The 24722-nt window shown below is 39.9% G+C and overlaps 1 long non-coding RNA gene across 1 annotated transcript in view; it reads right to left on the reverse strand.

Annotated features, from left to right (window-relative positions):
* Nucleotides 1-1536: 1536 nt before the first annotated feature.
* LOC130083425 (uncharacterized) overlaps nucleotides 1537-24722 on the reverse strand; it is a 165095-nt gene continuing 141909 nt past the window's right edge. The window contains exon 2 of the long non-coding RNA XR_008806831.1: nucleotides 1537-1613. This is a non-coding gene — a long non-coding RNA (uncharacterized LOC130083425). The remainder of the gene's footprint in view (nucleotides 1614-24722) is intronic.

The following is a 24722-nucleotide window of genomic DNA, read 5'->3' on the forward strand; positions in this document are numbered from 1 at the left end:
AGCTCTTTGTCTTCTTTGTCTCCCTCCACGAACCCGTCCTCTCCCTGCCACCCTTCTCCCTCCACGAACCCGTCTTCCTTGTTCCATTTCCAAAATTAGTCTTTCTGAGCTCTACCTATATATATATATATATTTGTGTGTTCACTAACAAGTCTAAAACAAGACACCTGCTTAGCCTTTCAGCTGAAATTGCACTCAGTAGTGTTTGAAAGGCACAAGGCTGAAATCTATTCTGTTTTGAATGTGTGGTTCACAGTTTTGACAGCAGTGTGTTAGCATTTGAACAAAGTGCTGTAAATCCACAGTGTTGTGCAGGTTGTGGTTAAAGTCATGGGATAAGTGTGTAGAGTTTTGAAAACTGTGTTCAAGCAATGAAAAACGAACTAGAGTTTGGTCCACATGAACTGCTGCTGTGCAGACTGTAGTTAGAGTTTTGCACATGTAGCTCCAGTTGTGCTCACTGTCGTTTAGCGATCGAAAAAAACTGTAATGCTCTTATCAACATGGAAAAGTGGATCGGCTTGCTTTGTGCAAATGTTTTTTTTTATTGAAAACAACATTGACAATACTGTGTTCAATTTCACACTAACATTCTCACTTGGAGCAAATAATCTCTCACACAATGTAACACTGTCCATCAATAAAAGGGTGAAAGAAATACTGACATGGTCCTGATCTTGACGGAGGGGCGGAGAGTTCGCATCAGCTGTGTGTGTGTGTGTGTGTGTGTGTGTGTGTGTGTGTGTGTGTGTGTGTGTGTGTGTGTGTGTGTGTGTGAGTGTGTGTGTGTGTGTGTGTGTGTGTGTGTGTGTGTGTGTGTGTGTGTGTGCTTGGCCATCAAGTAGTATTTCAGACTGGACGTGCTGCGATGATGATAGCTCAGTTCACAATGACAAAACACACAGATCACTTTGGTCTTGTCAATGGAACCATTTGGCAACTTTTTAAAAGTAAACTTTCCATTCAGAATCTTATTGGCATCCATTTCGGCGCCTCGCGCTCATCATCCACTCAAAACGTAACGTTTACCAACTATTTGGCCGGCTCGCAAGCCCAAACAAGTGTGTGCGGCGTCGTGCCTGTTGTTTTGTTTCCGGTCTAGCTAGATCCGCTTGCGCTTTCAAAACGTCCTCGCGCATGCCACGTCCTGTTGCAAAAGCATGTGAAAAAAACTACAAAGTTTGCTAGGCCAAAAAGACCATTAATCACGCGATAAAAAAATTAACGCCGTAAAAATGGGTTTGCGTTAACGCCGTTAAAGGATTAGTTCACTTTTAAAAAACCTTTTGCTGATAATTTACTCACCCCCATGTCATCCAAGATGTCCATGTCTTTCTTTCTTCAGTCGAAAAGAAATTAAGGTTTTTGATGAAAACATTCCAGGATTTTTCTCCATATAATGCACTTTGCTGGGCACCAAACGGTTCAAGGTCCAAAAGACAGTTTCAGTGCAAACTGCAAACTGTTCAAAGGGCTTTAAACGATTCCAGACGATGAATAATGGTCTTATCAAGCGAAACAATCGGTCATTTCAAAAATAAATAACAAAGTTTAAGTTTTATAAGCTCAAATGCTCGCCTTGCTCTGTTCTGTGATGCACGTTCGTGACTCTCCTGTTCGAACTCGTTCATCAAAATGAACAAATCTTTTTTCAAGTCATTTGGTTCATTTAACGAACGAAATAAAGGAATTGACTAGGAAAAAGATTCGTTCATTTTGATGAACGAGTTCGAACAGGAGAGTCACACAGAACAGAGCAAGGCGAGCATTTGAGCTCATAAAACTTAAACTTTGTTATTTATTTTTTAAATGAGCGATTGTTTCGCTTGATAAGACCCTTATTCATCGTCTGGTGTCGTTTAAAGCCCTTTGAACAGTTTGCAGTTTGCACTGAAACTGTCTTTTGGACCTTGAACCGTTTGGTGCCCAGCAAAGTGCATTATATGGAGAAAAAACCTGGAATGTTTTCATCAAAAACCTTCATTTCTTTTCGACTGAAGAAAGAAAGACATGGACATCTTGGATGACATGGGGGTGAGTAAATTATCAGCAAAAGTTTTTTTAAAAGTGAACTGATCCTTTAATAACGCGTTTAACTGACAGCCCTAATATATATGTGTGTGCGTGTGTGTACACACACATATCGTCTCTCTCTCTCTCTCTCTCTCTCTCTCTCTCTCTCTCTCTCTCTCTCTCTCTCTCTCTCTCTCTCTCCGTGTGTGTGTGTGTGTGTGTGTTTTAATGGTTTATGCTCAATTCTCCAAGCATTTAGGGGATCAGTTCCAGATGTTGACTCCCAGAAGGGTGAAATGGTAATGCAGGCCTAAAGCGAGAATACTCTCTACTGTATTGGAAAATTTGATTTGTCATAATACCAGGGTTTGTCTATTCATTAAATATGTTTGTGACTCAAATCAATTAAGGAAAACAATACAATGCACAAGCTTCCCACAGTGCAGTGGACCACTTTCTCAAAGTTGTTTTCCCATTATTTGGGGGCCAACAGAGGTGACTGAATTCAGACTGAAATGCCACCTCATCTGTCCTCAGGGCGAGTGATATGTTGATATGGACTGTCAGTAAGCTCTCCCACAACCTCTATTTGTCATCTAAACATAAGGCAACTCAAAGTCTTGGATTACACATTTCCTTTGCATTTTTCACTATTTTCTTTTCTTTAATTTGCTCAAACTTTCCACATATGCACTCAAAGCCTGTGCAGTGCCATTGCCTGGGACTGGGCTTCCATCCATGAACGGCTCATACCTCCTCCAGCAAAAACAGGGCGTACTGGAAACCAATAAAAGGGTTGAAACCACATGCAACAGAGCTGCTAGAGGAGAAGAACAGCCGTGTGGCCCTCAGAGTCCCATGTGCAGTAAATTAATGCAGCACTATAAATAGCCACGTGGATGACTGTAGGAAGATGTGATATAAGAAATGTAAGGAGGTTGGAAAGTTAGTTGTGCAGTTTGAAGCCACGTCATGAACAGCTGCACATCAACATTCTCCCCAGCTTTAAAACACACTTTAAATAGTGTTGGAAGGGGAGGGAAAGTGAGAAGTATGATACAATGAACAAGTTCAATGTGGAAAACCTGTTGTTTTCAGCTTTGAATTTAACCTTGCAGCCTCACATACGGGCTAAAGTCAGGCGTTTGGTTGTATTTCAGTGTTTTTCTTCTCACTCACTGCTGTCAAACCATTCATGTGGTTCATATTCTTTCTTTGAAAATCTCATTTTCTGCATCTCAAAGAGACTACCACTGACGGTAATCACATCAGGACATAAGCAGCATTGCACAAGAGGCTGGCAATACCATTAAAGGACACACAGAGACACTCCTAGTGCTTTTCAATCAGAAGCAGAAACTCGATCTGCCAATTTCAACCAATAAACAAATTTCTTGAAGTGTTACTCGTTGAAGTGAATGCTGCAAGAAAAAGGGCTTTTCTTTATGTTGGAGTTGATTACATTAACAGAGGAATTCTACTATAACAATGTTGTGTTTTGTAACCTCTCAGCCTCTTCGCCGTAATTAAAATACATAAATCAGGGAGAGAGAGAGAGAGAGAGAGAGAGAGCGAGAGAGAGAGAGAGAGAGAGAGAGAGAGAGAGAGAGAGAGAGAGAGAGAGAGAGAGAGAGAGAGAGAGAGAGAGAGAGAGAGAGAGAGAGAGAGAGAGAGAAGCTATTAAGGCACCATATTTAGAGGTGTATACATTTGCATTATAGCAAGACAGTTTGCTCTTGTAATAAGAATACACAATATCATTGCACAAATAATAATAAAAACATATTACGGAGAGAAAGGGAAAGACAGTATGATACCCGTCCATCATAAAGCCCTTGGCCAAGGGAGGATATTTAAAATTCAAACCCATTCCTGAAAGCTGTGTGTGAAAGAGAATACAAACAGTGGTGAATTAGTTGAGCTAGCACGTACATACATTCATCAGCCTCCTTCCTCTGATGATTTTATACAAATGCAAAATGTTCCCTGATAGGCCTAAATATTCTGCATGCTGAGGGAGGTCTGGGTGGCCTGACAGAAACATTGGCTACACTTTAAAATCCAAACGGTGACTCTTTGCATTGAGATGTCACTAAGAACCCCAAGAATCCCACAGGACACAGCTGAGGCCTACAGTCCCATGACTCAGAACATCAAGTCATTTGGCACGGAATAAAATCAATTTCAACCAAAATACATAATACTCATTCCAAATTCATTTGCTCATCTCCCACGGTGGTATCTTTCTAGATGCACTTGGAATTCTAGTTTAGTTGTAAGAACACAATGAATGTAAGTAACTCATTAAACTTCTCAAAAAGCTTCAGCAGGGGTCTGATTGGATTTCTCCAGACTTCTATTCAGAATAACCAACAAGAAGCTCCCTAATAATGGCCATTAATTTCCATGTCCCTCAGGCTTTCAATGATGTTGTTGTTACTTTCTTTTTTCCAGCTCTTTTGTAATACTTATTTAGAGAAATCAAATCGGATGCTGCAAAGGGCTACATGTCGTGTCATGCAATTGACCCCTCAGAGCAATTGCCTTAAAGAACAACAAGGACAGAAAATAACAGTTTATTCCATCCACTAATGACCAAGCCCGTGTCCATTGATACCCTGTCTTGAGCTTCTTGGCGTAACCAGAGGTCAGAGGATATGATAAGGACAGATCTCAGAGCGGGACAGAGCTGGTGGTTAGCAAGAAAGTCAGACGGGAAGGCTGACAGATGCTTAGAGAGAGACTGACTGAAGGAGTTTCCCAAAGGAGCCAGTGCCAAGGGAGTGCTTGAGATAGTCATTCCTCCGGTGTCACCCCTGATGGGAGGCATGGATTAGTGCTGAAGCTCCCTGGGTGGCCATGGTGCCACACCACATCCTGTTCTGCCCAATTATCTCCTGTCTCCAGTCTATCTTCACTCCTGCTCCGTTGATCCCCAGGACCCCTGTCGGTGAGCCACTCAAGACCTAAAGTAGAGCTATGGACTGCCTAAAAAATATATATAGCACACTCTTAAATCTAGTGTGCAACTTCTTGCACTTTCCTTAGAATTAGCCATTACCACTTGAAATCTTTTAGAGATGTTTACATCATTAAGATTTTCTCAACATTTCCAAAAGCCCCAAAATAATTTTTCAGAGTAATTACCATTTATGATGTTATGGAATGTTGAACAAATAATTTCAGCTGGTCATGTGTAACGCTGAATATGCAGAGGGAGACAATTGCTCATACAATGATAATGCTCCATTTGAGAGCTTGAATTAATTCTGGCGCCTGTCCTAAATTATAGTTTCATGTAATTTAAAAAACAGGCAGATGATAATAGAACAGAATATTTAAAACATCATTATTGTCAAATGAAAAATGTAAATATAAAGCTCACAAGCAGGACATCAAACAAATAGTGCATAATTTATTTCTCTCTCTCAAAGAGTCATCATTGGCTTCTTAGAACGTATGTTTGGTCTCATACAGTAGGTATAATGATAAAGTAGCTCTCACATGGCACACACAGTACCCTCATCTAACTCCCGCTCTTCTATCCCTCATCAACATGCCGTCAATATGATCCCTGTTGAAAATTGCATGATTTGTAACGAAACATTTGAATACAGTTGAGCTTTAAACGGTCGCTTAAAATTAGATGAATAAAGCAATGTGAGCTGAATAATTTTGACCTCTCTCTAGACTGCATGAATAAATGAATAATACACTGCACGCGCCCTACGTCTTAAGTAGTAGCTCATTTATGTATAAATCGTTATTCTCCTCACTCAACCCACTTGGCTCATTAAAAATTACAGAATAAAGTCTTCACAAGTCTTAAAATATAATGCAAATTTTAATTATGCTTGACTGATGATCAATAATGAAAAAAACTGGAGTCATATTTTGAATACTTTCAAATACACTGAATGAGTGTCAGCAGCCATTTGTGTGGCAACATAGGTTCTGAACTTAACACTGAACTGAATCTGTATTGGCTTAAACCAGTCTTACAAATGCTGATACCCTGCCACCTTGTATCTCTAACCTTCCGTATTCTTGAAATGGGTTGCTGTGATCAGAGAGCTGACCCTGGGTCTGTACTCTGTGACCAACCAAGGTTATTCTGGCAGGATAAAGCTGGGTTTTTTTTTGTTTGTTTTTTTATCCTTTTGGGCAAATGTCACCAGGCCTTGATCTGGAAAATCTATGGATGAGCTTTGAGCACAGAAAGGAAACAGCTAACTGCTAAGACACATTGGAGGACAGATAGCATGTCACAGCCCTGATGTCAGAATGGTGTGCTTTCAGATAAGCGTAGCATTAAATGTTTAATGAAGTTTATCTTAGCACTCACTTTTTCAAAGCCATTCCCAGGTTTAAATCTACAACCAGGAACATTGTTGTCTTACAAATAATGACCAATAAGGTGTTATGTGGCAGTGGTTCTCTCTTTTGAAAGTACAAAAACATGTAAATCAAAAACAAAAAATGTTTGTAGCACCACTTTCAGGATTTGATTTGTTTTAGTGTTGAATAATGAAAAAAATACTAACACAAATACAAATAAATACATAAATAAATAGAAATTATATTAAAATGAAAAATTTAAAAATGTTGGAGGAGCAACATAAAAAAGTTGTTGCTCTCACTGATTCTCACATCTTTTGTCAACGCATGTGAATGTGTGAAAGTGAAGTTCCCGCACCCCCTTAACAACACCATCCCAGTTTGAGAACCACTGTCTGCTGTCTTACAACTAAACCAGTAACACTCAAACCCTGGAAATAATTTCTGTATTCAAAAACATAAAAGGACCATTTGAGTAATTTGAAATTGAAGAAGCAATTCCACAAAGAACATTGGGCTTTTGCAGTAATAACTTTTGCTTTCAATGCAAATTGCAGTCAGATGCAAATGAGGTTAATTGTAAGGAGCTTTAAGACTATCTAGCTAGATTCAGAGGAGAAAATGCACAAAGCTAATGCAGCTACAATTGGTATAGACAAAATGATCGGTGGGAGGAATAGTCCAACTATTGACCAGAGAGAGGAAGTGGAAAACGAGGCAATGTTTTGGTCTCCTCCTCTGCACATTCATCTGAATATAGCCCTTACTCTGTTATCTAAACTCTTGGTTTTGGTTTTGGTTCAGTTGTTCCATTTGAATGGTGCATTTGTACTGGCCTCTGAGCGAGATTGGATTTGGACTTACACTTCCTGTCCTGCTGTTTTTCTCCCCTGCTTCGACTGCCTGGCCACAACCAACTCCAACCCTCCAACCTTTAGTGTTATTTTGTATGCATCAATAAATAAACATTTCATATCGGTGTGCAGGCTGGTAGCTACTCACATTGTTAATCTGTCTATAAAAAAAATAAGAAAGAAAAAAAGAAATCACACCTTTGCAGCTGACACAGTTGCTTGCACTTTGGATTAATCAATTATACAGAGGTTGAAAAAAAGTATATTTTCCCTTACAGCAATAAAACCAACCGTCATGTCGTTCAGTAATCCATCTTATGAAGCATAATTCACTCTTTGGCTTCTTTAGAGTCTGGAAATTAATTTCCAATTCTCTGTCAGTGATTTACCCAGGCAGGGAATTAGGAATATATTACCCTGGCAATGAAAGTTTAAATTTTCTGCCTTAACATACATCACAGGTCTAAATCTCTGGTTGTGAAAACAAAAAGAAAGCGTGGAAAGCATTAATTCGGCAATTTATTTTACTTCCTTTTCTGTCAGAAATCCTTGACGAGTGTTTAGGCAACATCCATCCATCCTTTATTCTGACTGTACAGCCTTCAAATGTCAGACATCCAAAATTATTTTAATCTTTCAGACAAAGTTTATTAAAATTTATCTAGACAAATTTAACCTAGGCCTATCTATTGTTTCATTGATGTGTCAAGAATTGCACACACTGAATCCACTGAGCATCAGTTTGCACTGAAGACTAAATACAGAAGGACGAAACAATTAAATTAATCATTTTATCAATATTTGAGTTATTCTGTATAGTGGCACAATTCATGTAATTTCCATGCAGCTGTACAGAAAATGACACATTAATGACAATAACACCAAATAAATAAATAAATAAATAAATGTTAGTTAAAAGCAGAGAAAGTCTACAGTGAATTAGTATTTAAAGTGTTGTTTTAGGTATGGTATCTTGTGGTATCATATGGTATGGTGTCTTACTTTGATTTTGTTTTACTTGGCATCATAAAATGTCTAGACAGAAGGAGTTCCTGCCCCAGTCCAAACACTCAGTAAAAAAAGTCTGCATTCTAAAAGTCTTTTTTTTTTAGACCCTTTAATTCTTTTTTTCTCATTCTTTCATTATTCAAACAGCATACTGAAGGCCAAATGCTGACGTAACCCTTTTAAAAGAAAGCACATGCAGAAAAAAGTGGTCTCCATTTTTATGCATGAACTAAATCTAATCATGCAATCACATTTTTTTCAAGCCTGATCATCTAACCCTAATGTTTTACATGTTTTTTTTTATTTTAAAATATATGCAGAGATCCATAATGCTGTATACACAGCAATAAAACCATCATCACATATGATGTGTTGGGATACATGGGGCCATCATATGGCCTCCCGTGTCACCTCTTGAGCTGAGGAGGGAAAACGTGCACAAAGGGGAGGGTGAACATATTGACTCAAAAGCAATTAACATGCTCAGTATGGAAGACAATGTGTTCGATCTGGAATGCCAGTGTCTTCTAACACACATGCAAAGATCTAAAAATGGCTCTTTCTTATTGCAAGGTTGTCGCACACATACACACACACACACATTGGGTTTTCATGTTTTATGTAGACTTCCTATTTACAATAATTTGTATACTGTACAAACTGTATATTATGTCCCCTAACTCTAACACGACCCCTAAACCTACCCATCACAGAAAACTTCCAATAAGGTTAAAAATTACCCCTATTACTATCCTTGTGTGAACATTTGGTCCAGATAATATATATATATATATATATATATATATATTAGAAAATATAATTTTATATTGAGTGTTTCAGACCAGTTTACAGTCTCTATGTTGTTTTAATGATTATTCCTTTTGTAACTATTTGCGTTGGCAGAAAACACTCTGAATAATCTGGCCAAACTTTGTCAGAAATATAAGTTAGTCAATATTAATTACTTGTTTATTGAGAGCTTTTGTTTAAAAGCAATATCTCACTCACTATCATACTGTTGTACTGTTGCAACCTTGTAGGATTGCTTAATTAACATAAACATAAATATTTCTTCCAAAGCACTCTTAAAAAGGGAACAGGTCACCCCTCCCTCCCCCCTCCCCCCTCCCCCCTCATCCCTCCCCCCTCCCCCCTCATCCCTCATCCCTCATGAGAGCAGGGAATTAAAGAGTTAGTTCACCCAAAGATTAAATAAATCTGTCATTAATGACTCACCCTCATGATGTTCCAAACTCGTAAGACTTTCGTTCAACCTTTCGAGGGAACTCGCGATGCGTCGATGACACTTTGGCAGAGGTGGAAAGAGTAATAAAATATTCTACTCAAGTAAAAGTACTACTACTTCAATGAAATTTTACTTAAGTACAAGTAAAATTACCGGTCAAAAAATCTACTCAAGTAAAAGTAAAAAGTAGCTCATTTAAAATATACTCAGAGTAAAAGTTACTGAGTTACCTTTTTAACAGCGGGCGTGGGGGACTCTCCCGTATGGTTGTAATGGTAGGAGATTTTCACAGTATGATAACGTCTCAGAAAATATCACGGTTTACAGTATTAATCAATTATTAAATACATAAACTGTATTATTCAATTATGGTTATTATTAACCACAATTAGTATTATTATTATTATCATCAGTTAAAATGACAGTTAAATTAATGAAGTTTTTTTTTTTTTTTTGCTTTTATTATAACAAACTTGAAACCATTTGTTTGTTTTGTTAATTAAAAAAATAAAATTTCAATAAAACATGTCTAATCAATTAAATTTGATAATTGATAATGAATTAGATTAACAACTTATTTTTAACATTAATAATTTATTAAAATGTTTAAGAATAATATTGTCCTATGAAATGTATTTTATTCAGAAAATTAATGTTTCTTAATATGATTTAATCCAAATATATTATCAAAAACGGTGGTAATCAAATGTAAATTTAAACTTGAGTCCTTTTATTTTTTGGGGAAGCGCTGCAAAAATGGATTTACTAAATTAAACCATGGACAAAAAATATATATTCCTTTAAATAATGTTTAAATAAAATGTAGTATTATTGTTGTTATTATTATTATTATTTTGAGAAGTAGAATAGTAATATATTTCTGTCATAATTTCTCCTAGTAAAACCAAACTTTTATTTTGACGGGTTGTAGTGAAGACCAAAAATGTAAAAAAGTGTTTCAAAGTGTATTTGACAATGGTTTTGTTTTTCTCAAATAAAATGATGAAAATGCTCATTAGGCGTTCTCTCAGAGCAGCTCTGGAAATGTTCATGTATTCATATCCTCAAATTGTTTGTGAGAGACGCTGAAAACACCATGAACGTCACGCGTACTTGAGTATGTAGTAGACAAAGCGGCGCAGATCAGCAGAACAAATAGGGATATATTTACATGCAGTATTTTTGTGCTTAAATATTCACAGACCATGTCGCGATTGGATTTATTGCACAGTTCTACTTTCCATGTATTCCATTATTTTGCGTGTTTAACGTGACATCTGCGTTATGTAATTTTTTTCATTTTCATGACTGGATTCCGGGATTCCCTCTGCATCACGTTAATCATTCGGCCTTAAGTTATAATCGGGACATACCTTTATCTGCAGGAGGGATGGTGTCCTATGTATCCTCCTTTTGCAGCCACTTTGCGTCCACATTTTTTGCTACTTGGATATTTATCCTCGAGAACCACGTTTTTTTTCTACAAAGTATTTTCATACTGGCCATAATTCGCTTCATAAGAATTCGAGGGCGTTTTCAGCTTCAGCTGGGTCTGCGTCACCTTTTTTGCGCGTTTGTTCTCCCGCCCTTCAATCAATGCAGTAGTTTCCAGAGTGTGATTTTGTTTTTCTCCCTTGTATTATTATTTTTTACTCAGTAACGGATATGATTTCAAATGTAGTGAAGTAAAATACTTCAAACAAAACGTACTCAAGTAAAAGTAAAGATTTTAAAAACTACTTTAAAAAGTAGAAGTACACAAAAAAAACAACTCAATTACGTAACGCGAGTAAATGTAATTCGTTACTTTCCACCTCTGCACTTTGGGAACGCTTCCAGTGTGAATGCGTCTGAAGTAGTGATGCGCGGGCCGACTCGTAACCCGCGGACTTTATTTGCGGGGCGGGTTGAGGCGAGTCATTATTTTTAATCCATGTATGTTGCTTGCAATTTCCAGCCTATATTAAATATTTGGGAATATCTATTTTCTTATTTCATTAGGTTATTTGATAAGGTTACAATACGAATGCCGTAGCAACTTAACTTGCGTGAGGTCCGTAAACCTTTGGCGTCACGTGACACATCACGAAAGCGGCGCGCCAAGCAGCTCTGCAGCTCCCGCCGCCAGCCACGACAACAACAACAACGGAGAAATAAAAGTGAAGATGGAAGACGAGGTGCGGGAGAAATTGAGGTTGGGAATTTAACTGATTAAATTAAAAAGAAAAATAAGGTTAGGCTGCTAAATCTAATGTTTGGGAGCTGTTCTCAGAAATAGTTGCAGCAGGAGACAACAGTAGCTAGATCGGCTACCTGAAGTGCAACTCGTGTGAAAAATATACAAACAGTAGCGCCACAAAACAGGCACTTCCAGCATGTCAAGACATATTTGTGGGGGTCTAAGAAATAAAAAATGGTTTAGCCAATAGATGAATACAAACGCTGCTTTGTAAATGTTGAAAATGTTTATTAGTATCTTATTAATATGACCTGATTTATGATTCATATTCATAATCGTCTCTTGTTGCCAGTTTACAGGGCGTTGTTTCCAAGCACTTTCAGGCTGAAATAAAGGCTGTTTTCATTAACATTACAATGCCTAGTAGTATGTCTATTTAACGGTCGCGGGTGCGGGGCGGGGCGGGTTGTGAAAATAGATACAGTGGTGCGGTGCGGGCTGGGTTGGGCCAAATAATTTCATAAAAGCGGGACCCGCGGGTTGGAAAAAAAGCCGACCCGCGCATCACTAGTCTGAAGCATCTATGTCAACTAGTCCAATGGAAGGAATGAACTTCACAGGCGGGTGATGTCATGACCAGGAAGAGATACGAGCGCATCCGGTGAAAGCCGGCATTAGCTTCTGTTGCCTCAGCAAGCGATCTGTGTCAAACTGTCTGTTATATTTACTGTTGTCTGTCTGAATATATATCTAAAACACTATGGCGAAACAATTGCACAGACTCTGTGTTCTCCCTGCTTGCGTTATTTAACGAGTGGGGACACACACGAGCTTTGTGTGATGTGTTTGGGAGTGGAGCATGCGGTATAAGCCTTCGAGGTGGCTATTGCCGACATTGTGAGAAGCTTTCGCTTCGCATGCTCCGCTCCCGCCTGTCACTTTTCAAGGAAAATGGCCAGGCTCGCGGTACTCAGGGTGCAGGACCCGCGTCTGCCGAGGCAGCGCGGAGAATGCATTCCTGCGGATCGCAAATGGATCTCTTTACGGGGTTGGAGACGGGTCCGCGGATCTTATCTCCTCCCTCCTGAGGGATCTATTGCTTTCTCTCCGATATCGGAAGCCCGCGCTGCGGTCTCTTCCGCCCGGAGAGAGAGATCAATGCTTCAGGTCTCTACCTCCGAGGAGGTAGATGTGCTGGGCATTGAAAGTGACACAATCATTGGGGAAGTGGATTCACCATCTCTTTCCCCAGCGTATGAAAGATATTAATATATATATATATATATATAAAATAAAAATAAAAAGCTGGTGGAGGTGATTACTAAGGCTGTAGATAAATTAAATATTTAATGGCCAGCAGAAAAGGGGGCGCTCGTCCTAAAAATAAATTAAACGAGCTTCGTCCTCTCTATTTTTTTCACCTCCATCACGGGGCCTTCCATTTTTCCGATCTGCACAGCGAGCTGTCTAGATCATGGAAAAAGCCTTACTCATCTTTCTTTTCAGCCCCCAAGTTCATGTATATTCAGATATTAGGGGGTTAAGAGAGTATGGCTATGGGGCAATACCCCGGGTAGAACAGACGCTTGCGAGGTATCTGTCTCCCGGTTCAGTATCGTCCCTGAAGGCGCCGGCTTCTCTCACTAAACCATTAAAGAAAACTATTTTTTTAATCTAGTGGGCAAAGCATATATGGCAGTGGGTCTAGCATGAGCCTGCTTGCACACTATATCAGTGCTACAAGCATATCAGGCTGACCTGCTGGGGTATTTGGACAGAAGTGAGGGTGTTTGGCCCGATGGGGTTCGAGAACTTCGTCGGGCCACATATTTATCTCTCAGGGATACTAAGGAGACCGCCTGAGCAATTGGGCGGTCTATGGCAGCCCTTGTGGTCACTGAGAGACACCTCTGGCTCATTTAATGGAAATCAAGGAGAAAGATACAGCTTTCCTTCTTGATGCTCCTATCAATCCTTCTGGTCTCTTCCGCGCGGTTATTTCGGTCGTCGAGTTTCCAGGAGGCCAAATTACAGTCAGAGGCGGTTTAAAAAAATCTCTCCCTCGCTATGTCCAACCCCCTAGGGCTGCTGGGCATGAGCAGCTCCAGCCATCTAGCATCACGGAAGCTACTGCCAAATATATCTCTATGGGTCCTGCAGTTAGTAGTAAGAGGCAGATTTGGTTCTCGTCCTCCAGGGTACAACGGGGTGTTGCTCACATTAGTGCATCCCGAGCAGGCTCTGGTAATGGAGCAAGAGGTAAAAGCCCTGTTAGCAAAGAAAGCTATAGAGCAGGTGTACTCACCCGACATTGCGTCGGGTCTTTACAGTCGTTATTGTCATTGTCTCATTGTTCCAAAAAAGGATGGAGAGCTGTGTCACATACTAGATCTTCGTCTGTTGGAGTGTTTGGTGCTGGAACTCAAGTCCAAGATGCTGACACTCAAACAGATTGTGACTCAAATCAGATCCTCCCTCAGCACAGGAGGTTCCTGAGGTTTTCTTTCAGGGGCAAAGAACACCAGTATCAGGCACTTCCTTTCGGTCTAGCTCTATCACCCCGCACATTCACGAAGCGCGTAGATGCAGCTCTGGCCCCGCAAGGCTGCAGTGCATACGCATTCTGAATTGCATAGACGACTGGCTGATTCTAGCGGAAACAGAACAGTCAGCGGTTCGGCATCGAGATGTCGTCCTCGCTTATATGCGAAGGTTAGGGTTGAGGCTCAATGCCAAGAAGAGTGTGCTTTCTCCAGTACAGAAGACCACTTTTCTTGGAGTGGTCTGGGACTCAGTCACGATGGGAGCCGTTGTGTCACCCGCTTGTGTAGCTGTTATCCTCACTGCCACAAAAGAGCTAAAGCTAGGCCAGTCACACACTGTGAAACGGTTCGAGAGACTGTTAGGCCTCAGGGCAGTAGCGTCCATTGTGATACCCTTTGGCCTGCTGTACGTGAGACCTTTGCAGTGGTGGCTCAGGACCAGAGGGTTCTCCCCGAGGGGAAACCCACTCTGTATGATCAAGATTACGCGGCAGTATCCCCACGCCTTGGTTATATGGAGGAAACACTGGTTCTTGTCCCAGGTTCCGGTGTTGGGAGCTCTTTGCCATCGAGTTGCTATCTCGACAGATGCTTTCCTCACCAGCTGGGAGCGGTATTGGAAGGCCGCTCAGCTCAGGGCTTGTGGAGGAGTCATCTTCTCTCTTGGCACAGGAATTGCATAGAGATGATGGTCGTCTTCAATGCGTTGAGACATGTCCTCCCAGACCTGAGGGGCCATCATGTGACTGTTAGGCCTCAGGGCAGCAGCGTCCAATGTGATATCCTTTGACCTGCTGTACGTGAGACCTTTACAGTGGTCACTCAGGACCAGAGGGTTCTCCCCGAGGGGAAACCCACTCCGTACGATCAAGATCACGCGGCAGTATCCCCGCGCCTTGGTTATATGGAGGAAACTCTGGTTCTTGTCCCACAGACAACACGTTGGTGGCCTCTTATTTTGGTCCCTCGGGAAAATATGCTCTCTGAGGGCAGTGTATATTCTAGGGGGCCAGAATATTGGAGCAGACACCATGTCGAGGCCGGGGCTGAGGCCAGGGGACTGGAGACTCCACCCCGATGCGGTGGAGCAAATATGGGAGTATTACGGCCAGGCAGAAGTGGATCTGTTCACGTCTCAGCATACCCCTTGGGGCTGGATGCTACGTCTGTACGCATTCCCCCCTGTTGCTCTAGGACCTAATTCTTCTCCTCGACGGCCCTCCCTTGGAGATCCCGATCAGGGGAGACCTTCCGTCTCCGCAATATTGCACCCCCGGCGGGGGATTTAGAAACTGTGGGTTTGGCCTCTGAGGGGGCCCAACTCATAGAGAGTGGTCTCTCAACCGAGGTTGTTGAGACCATTCTAAGCTCCAGAGCTCCCGCTACGAGGAAACTATATTCACTATTTGGATAGTTTTTCACTTCTTGGTGTTACCAGCGTCAGTGGGATCCGGTTAACTGTTCAGTAAACACAGTATTCGAGTTTCTGCGAGAATGCTTCGTATCAGGTCTATGTCCTTCCATGCTTAAGGTATACGTGGAGGCCATTGCGGCTTTCCACGCCCTGGTGGGTGGTACATTTTTGGGTCAAGACCCCCTGATCACTCGTTTCCTTCGTGGCACTTTGAGGCTGAGGCCTGCAACTTGCACTAGGGTGCCGGCTTGGGACCTTGCAATAGTTCTAGAAGGCCTTTCTGGGGCTCCATTCGAGCCCTTAGATTTGGTCTCAGAGAAGTTTCTTTCTTTTAAGAATATTTTCTGCTGGCTATTTCATCCCTCTTAGAGTCGGAGAACTTCAGGCCCTTTCGGTCCCCACCTGCCTTGAGTGCACCGGGGATGACCAAGGCATTCTTACCCAAAGGTGTATGTTCCATGTTCCTAAGGTGCCTACCATCATCCGAGGCCTATTGTGCTGCAGGTTTCTGTCCTCCCCCGTTTATCGGACCAGGAAAAGCTGAACCTCTTGTGCCCAGTGCGAGCACTGGACACTTATGTTCATCGGACTTCTCCGTGGAGAAAATCCAACCTATTGAGCAATAGATAGTCGAGACTATTCTTCTTGCTTGTGAGTCCTCTGACCAACCATTTGGTGGTCAGGGCTCATTCCACTAGGAATATGGCTTCTAAGCTCTATTATCTGGAATTCTCTCCAAGACGTTTGTGATGCGACAGGCTGGTCCTCACCGCTCACATTCATAAGATTTTATAGCTTGGACCTGGACGTGTAGTGTAGTGATGACAACAGGCTGACATTCAGGCATTTGAAAGTTTGGCGATTTGGGTATTATCGTTCCCAAAGCGTCATCGACGCATCGCGAGTTCCCTCGAAATGGAACGTCTCAGGCTACGACTGTAACCATAGTTCCCTGAGAAAGGGAACGAGACGATGCGTCGCCCTGCCATACTTCCTGCATCCCTGTGATCGACTTGCTTCGGCAATTTCTGAAGCTAATGCCGGTTGCACCGGATGTGCTCTTAATTCTTCCTGGTCATGACGTCACCCGCCCGTGACGTTCATTCCTTCCATTGGACTAGTTGACATAGATGCTTCAGACGCATTCACGCTGGAAGCGTTCCCAAAGCGTCATCGACACATCGTCTTGTTCCCTTTGTCAGGGAACTATGGTAACAGTCGTAACCTGAGACGATCTTTTTGATAAAATCTGAGCGATTTCTCTCCCTCCTTTGACAGTCTACACAATTATCATTTTGACGCTTCAAAAAGTCCATAAAGAGATTATAAAACCAGTCTATATGTGAATAAAAGCCTAAATTCAATCTGGTCATCACATAAAGCGATGTTGCCTTTTCAGAAAAAGTTGACTATACGGCTCAATTTAGTTTATGATCTCTTTATGAACTTTTTGAAGCATCAAAGTGGTAGTTGCGTATATCTGACAAGGTAATGACAGAAATCGCTCAGATTTCATCAAAAAATACCTTAATTTGTGTTTTACCTTAATGGGTGAACTATCCCTTTAACATAAAGCCTTAGAGTAAAACCCAGAGAGAGCTTATCTGAGCCCATACATGGCTCTCTCATGAGACCGCTGGACAAACAGATTTAGAGAGAAACTGCAGAAATCCCCCAAATCATTTTGCCCTAGCTATAACAAGAGTGCTGCTTTGCGGCAGGCAGGCCTGTATATTGATTTGATGCCGATTCAAATGAAGGTGCACCTGCTGTGTTAGCAGTTGCCTCTAAATGTCTCCACTTCCAGAGCCATTATCTTCATCTATTGCTGAGTTTAGGTTTAAAAATAAACAGACACAATCTAATAGCACAAGCATTAAAGGTTACAGTGTGGAGAGATTATGCCCTTAGAAGGGTACAGTATATCTGGAGGTACAGTATATCTGAGATGCGGGTTGAGGATGCTCATTGTTTCTTGCTCTTGTCTCTCTTGTCTCTTACACAACAGACTGGAAATTCAGATGACTCTGTGAGAATGAGGTTTGAGATGCAATATGTTGGTGACAATACAAAGATGGGTGTTCATTGTTGAGACTGGCCTTGCAGTATTAGACGGGGACAATGCCTCGTCTGGAGGAGGAGACACACAATAGCCGTGCTTCCTCTCTTTTTATGTGGAATGGTAAATACCAGTTTGATACAGCATAACTGACGTGTACTCCTGACACAAACTAAAAAACTACTGTCACTGTAACATTTTTACTGCAAAACATTGGTCAAATATCGAAGCTGGAACCTTAAAGGGTGAGTTCACCAAAAATTAAAATTTTGTCATTAATTACTCACTCTCATGTCGTTCCAAACCCGTAAGACCTTCATTCATCTTCGGAACACAAATGAAGATATTTTTGATGAAATCTGAGAGCTTTCTGTCCCTCCATTGACAGCAACTTCTTGCAACTTTCAAGGGCCAGAAAGGTGGTAAAAACATTGTTAAAATAGTCCATGTGTCTACAGTAGTTCAACCTTAATATTATGAAGCGATGAGAATACATTTTGTGCGCAAACAAACCCTAAAATAACGACTTTATTCAACAATCTCTTCTCTTCCATGTCATTCTCATACGCTGTTGACATAATGTACAGTGCAGCGCTTCTGGGTTCAACGTCAGAACGTAGGCTCACTATTGGCTGACACTGGTCATGCGTGTGATGCTGGCCAATAGTGAGCCGACATTCTGATGGGGACAGTGGAGATGCAACTTGTTTTTGGCCACGTTGCTTGAGGTCTGAGGCATTTGCACCTGCCTAGCACATTTTTTAGGCAAGGCTCGCACTGGCCCGACAGTGGAAAAGTGGCTAATGATGCTATTTAACATGGTCCTGACATGAGGACCTGGGAACAGGTTGATTTGGTAAAGGTCAAATGATTGTAAAAGTTTTATCACTGTCAAATTTACTGGACATAATTCTATAATGTTTTTCTATCCCTCAATTATAACTAGTTATGGAAATTAGGGACATTTCTAATACAGTGATCATTTTTCTATTTGTATTTTTGTATTCATTAAATATTTAATCAGTCAATATTACTCTGAATAAAATGGCATGTGAATCCACATATACTTTACCATTCAAAAGTTTAGTTTCGGTAAGGTGTACAATTTAATGTTTTTGAAATAAGTCTCTTATGCTCACCAAGGCTGCATTTGTTTGATCAAAATACAGTAAATACAGTAATATTGTGAAATATACATTTTAAAATACCTGTTTTAATGTATTTTTAAAATAAATGTATTTATGTGATGACAAAGCTAAATTTTCAGCAGCAATTACTCCAGTCTTCAATGTCACATGATCCTTCAGAAATCATAATATGATGATTTATTACTCTCAAGCCACATTATTATCATTAATCTTAAAAACAGTTGTGCTGCTTAATATTTTTCATAATTTATTTAATTTTAATATTTTATAATAGTGTCTTTACTCTCACTTTTGACCAACTTAATGCACCCTTGCTGAATACAAGTATTAATTTCTTAAAAAAAAAAAAAAAAATCATACTTACTCCACACTTTTGAACAGTAATGTATGGATGCATTTGGATTAATTAACCTCCTCGCAAAGCTCTTCAGTTTACCGGAGTTCATTCACTGTTCAGTTTCAGCTAGGTTAAAAACCATTCATTAACACACATTTTAATCAGTGAGACTCAGATTACCAACAGTGTCACGGATGCAACATCATCATCAACACCAGACCCTTCAGCTCCACCCACTCGATCAGCTTCACCTGTCACCGGTTTAATAAACCTTTCTGTAAATGATATTACCCGTTGTCTTCTTCTGTCTGCTGGCAACCAGACTGTGATCTGTTTTGACACATTAAAAAACAAAATGACGTATCTTACTCATAAGTGTCCACTCAACACATTTTAAAAATAGAAATACAAATGTCAGAGGATGTTTGGTTTGTCCACATCAAACACTCCAAAATTACTGTTTTCTGCTCTCTTTGCTGCCAAAACAATTCCTATCGAGGGTCATTACTGTGATGTCTCCTCCTTTCATCCAGCAGCCATCAGAGGGTAATGAATCCTACCAAAGACCTGTTTGTGTAGGTGCTCTTTATGGGATGTCAGTGATATGACAGGCTTGTGCATCTGACAAATTTCCGAGGACGACACTGACAGCCATTGCTATGAGCTAGCCTGATGGACAGCAACTAGATCTTATCAGCGAATGGCTATCAAGCGGTGCGACAAGCCTCTTTATCTCCCAGCCACACATTCTCCCCTATGACTGGGCCCTGGGGTGGAGTGGGAGAGAGATAGAGTGAGAGAGGCAGACAAAGGAGGTGAGGAAGAGGGAGAAATGGAAGGAGAGACAAACTTGTCATTTTAAAAATGTTTTAAAAATAAAATAAGGATGCATGACTCATTACCCTTGTGATAATGAGCAGACACTGAACATATGTCAGTGCAATTTCTCACGAGTATAAATGAAATTACCAGCATTTACAAACAACACTCAGCAGTGACATTTCAGAGTTTTCAAAGCTGTTCAGATTAAGCATAAAATACCCTATTTTCAAAAGATTGATAGGGGTTTAGTGTTTCTGTAGACTCCAATTCTTATCTGTGGATCTGGATTTTAACAGTATAATTTACAGACCTTGGTCATCATGATGGCCTCTGCTCTAATATGAGCCAATTGACCCAAAGCTGATGTCTGTAGATTTTGCATTTCAACAAGGCAAATGCAGTCTGATATAAGGCCAAACAGTGTACACAGCTGTAAAAGTGGTGTGAATTCAACAACTTGTTACACACAAATATGTATCTCTCTTAAAATACCAACATCCAGTAGGCTCATTGGAAAAATGTAGCAAAAAAAACAAACAGAAAAAACATATACATACAATTCACAGCAGCTTCCAGCGGAAATGAACACTAATGGCAGTAAAACACCAACTGTTTTCACACAAATTATGATTACTGGGGCAGGCTATCGATTAATAAAGACTATGTTATGATGACATTAAAAAATTGTTACCATATGATTGGTAAACTAATACATTTGAAACTTGCATGCACAACCAACTCCATATAGGGTTTTCTAACATAGTAAACTTACTCTGTAGCTCACCTGGTAGAGCGTTGCACTTAAGATGTGAAGAGCTAGGGTATGAGTCCTGTGAGTCACGATAAAAGACCTCAAAGACGTGCAAACTAAAATGCTAATGTGTTTTTTTAGCTCACGTTTTTCTTTTTTTAACACTATCGGTTAAGTTTATGGTAGGGTTTAGTACATTATTTTCAAACGCAATATAGCATTAACCTTTTACCACCCCTTACCGTACATTTCCTTTCTGAACTGCTGTGATACATAAAACAACCAAATGTAATAACATATTGTTTACAATCATCTGTGAACATGCTTTTAGAGCCACACTTACTGGATAGTTCACTTTGAAAGTGTTGAAAAAATGCAAGAAGCAACACAATATTATTTTGCAGAAATAATCGCCACAGGTAGGTTTTTGCAATGAGATTGTGTTGGTAAAATAAAGGTGTGTGTCCCAATGTACGTGTTCCTGAATGACAATTACAAACAGTTTTAAGCAGTCCAATGGAGAATGGGATTAGACTGAGAATCCTGATTGAGTGAGTAAGCAGAAGAGTGAGCATGTGTGGTCCCTTGACAGAGGAGAGGCTGAGGAGCAGGACTGTGGTTAACTGCTGTGCTAAGCATGTCAGATGGGCTCTATTCCCAGGCTCCGATTTCTGTCTGCCTGTCATCTCCTCTGTCTGATTCATTACATCTGTACACAAACAGTAAATACCATATCCCTTCACAAATGAAGCTCTTTTTTACAAAGATGACAAAGAGGATCAATGCCATCCATTCAGATGTGTCAGGGCTAATCTTTTACTTCTCCTTGTTGACTTATCTTTTCCATGTTGTGATCTTGTTGTGGGGAGGAGGAGTGTAAGCAAAAATCAAACATCCCCACCCTGTCAGCTATTACGATCCACTTGCACCTCATCTTCACCATGCCAGTGCAGAGGGAATTTATGTCAAATTGTTCCACCGAGCGAAAATGACTGCTCATCTCAAGGGACAGGGGGTGCGTCCTGTTGCTATGGATTTCATATCATGTGGCAAAGTTTTGCAATTTCACAGAGAGCATAGATCTGTTTTACTCCTAGCGATCATGGGACTTCGCCTCGGCTTTTCGGGTTATATGGATGCACCACTAAGATGAGAAAAATATTTTCACATTATGGAATAAATGAAAAATAAAATAAAACACTAAAAATTTTAATCAGTCATTTTAAATTATACAAGTAAAATGCAAAATGTAAAATGTAATCTAAATGTAAAAATAGGATAAACATCAACTGATACCGAAAATGCAGCCTAATCTCATGAAATTAGTCTCTATAGCACACATTGTTTTTGTCGTGCAGTTTTTAGGCAAAAATTAGTTTTTACGTGCATATGATACGCAGTTTTTGCGTGCATATGATACGCACTTTATGCCGTGGTATATGCACGTACCCCACACCCCTAATCCTACCCGAACATTTAATACGCACGTACCCCACACCACTAATCCTACCCAAGGGGTTTACAGTGTGTATCATATGCACGTAAAAACAAATTTCCGTGTATAAATTGCACAATAAATACAATGCGGGCTATAGAGATGCAATTCATGAGATTGGGTTGGATAATGAATGGAAGATGATGATGATGATGATGATGATGATGATGAAAATTCATCCCTATATCAATCATGATTGGGTAAATATGAGGGTATATTTAATATAGTAATAATGTTACTGCAAATTGAACCATGTAAGTATCCCAGGGCAGACAGAAACACAGGAGTGAATCTAAACATGGTCATCGGTCAAATAACCCTGGTGGCTGATGATGACAAAATGACTATGTCTGTGATAACAGGGACAGATTGCAAAAGGGAACAACAGCAGACAGCAAACAGCTGTCTGACACAGTTCAGAATGGCTCCAACCACAGTCAGTGCCAAAAGACAAGATTACATGGCTAAAACAAAGGCAATATGGCAGCAGCACACTCCAAACGCATAACTGTCATGTGGTCTTAGGATAGCAGCCCACAACAAACTCTTCACTTTTAAAATGACACAGAGCAGATTTGACAACCTCACAATTTGTGAAATCAAAGGCCAGACTCACAGCAGCAGAATACGGTCCAAGTCCTGTTTTAGAGTGCTAAATATGGCACTGTTCAAAGTGAACTGTATCTGGATGACTCTGTATCTGTGATAAGAGCCTCATCTTGAGTTCATTTTTTAACTAGCACTTAGCACTAACTTAGCACTTATATAATGAACTGCAACTTTACATGTCTTCCGTGTCCTGTTTAATTCGTATATTTTACAGTTAATGTGAAAATGTTAACATGATGAAGGAGTTTTCAAACTTTGTCATGCCAATGACTCCCAAATATGATGATCCCTCTATAAAGTATAGGCTAACGTTAGTGGTATATTTCCATAAAAATATGAATGAAGCCATGGTCACACTATAGACTTTGAACACACACAATTTCTACGGATACTGCAACCGTTGTGATATGATGTCACACTCTGCAGAATCTCTTTGAAAACATAAATTCAACATATTACGAAAAATAATGAGCCTAAACTGTACAAATACAATCTACTCCACTTTACTGCAAAATGACTATGTCTGCTGCCCTTGACATTATGAATATTTAAGACAGTACACAGACAAAAATAGTTGCAAAAGCACATTTTATTTTTAATATAATATTAATGTAAAAAAGTACATCAAACATAAACATTTCTGACATTGACAATTAGCATACAGTTTGGATTGGCGGTATGGTTCTGTTCTGGGTGAGAACTCCCTGCACATCTATGCAGCCTAGCATGTATACGAGCAGCAATAACCCCCCTTAGGGTAAACAGAACATAACCAACATGAATGCATGCAGATATCATTAATTCAATATTTTAATGTACAACATAATTCGAGAATTTAATCTTGATTCAAGGGGAATCAGAATGCCAAATCCTGACTGAGACAGGAGGAGCTGGGGAGGGAGGAGGGTAACGCGCTCCCGAGAAACAACGATATCAGCTGATATTACTGAAGGGGCTTATATATGTTTACAGTGGGCATCGTATTCCTATAGGTAGACGTGGATCAGCTGAGAGTCACTGAGGCGAGATTGACTAACGTGACCTGCCAGAACTAATGCTATGCTTGATTTTATTGTTATTGGAACCCACATATTTACATACAACTAATATTGTTAATGATATTAAAGTAATTAAAATATTGAAGCATTTAATTGTTCTTGGAACAAATGTTTAAATTGTTAAACATTTAGATTAGATTGTTAGATGCTTTATATTCATGAAAGTCATCCAGTCTTTGGAGCATAATCTTGAGGACCGTGAATTTAGAGGTTCTGGCTCACTAATTGTTGTATGCACGTCTTCTTTAAAGTAAAAGATTTTGTCTGGGTCAAATGCCAAATGTGGTTCCTGTGGCACCTTATCTACTGGGATGTCAGGTGTCACATTTAAAGACTCTGGGTTCAGGTTCAGTATATTGTTTATGGTCCTCAACTTCTCTCTCTGCCTCTGTTTTGCCTTCATCCATAGAAGACTCCTTTTTTCTTGATCCTTTTGGCCAAGTTCATCAATTGACACTTTTTCTTTTTTGGCACTGAGTTTTCTTCGTTGGTATACTACAAACAAAAAGAAAACTATACCACTACTACTACTAATAATAATAATATAATATTGGCAGGTGTTCCTGTTAATTACTCAGTTTTCTTTAGTTACTAAATGCAAAATAGAGCCGATTGTATGCATTGTAACAGTGTTATGATGCAATTACTACTATAAATAGTATTATAATAATAGTAATAATAATAATTAAATAATATAAATAATAAAATCAAATTATACTTTTCTCTTATTTTGGCAAGTATCTCTTCTTTTTTAACAGGATCAGCTTTGATCCTTTCCCAGTAGTGAGCTGCTTTTTCATTATTTGATAAAGGCATCTGCAAAAATTCAGTCAAAATAATGTAATAAT

The sequence above is a fragment of the Rhinichthys klamathensis genome, unplaced genomic scaffold (assembly GCF_029890125.1).
Source record: "Rhinichthys klamathensis goyatoka isolate OS25496 unplaced genomic scaffold, OSU_Roscu_1.1 h1tg000055l_1, whole genome shotgun sequence".
In the NCBI taxonomy this organism is placed as follows: domain Eukaryota; kingdom Metazoa; phylum Chordata; class Actinopteri; order Cypriniformes; family Leuciscidae; genus Rhinichthys; species Rhinichthys klamathensis.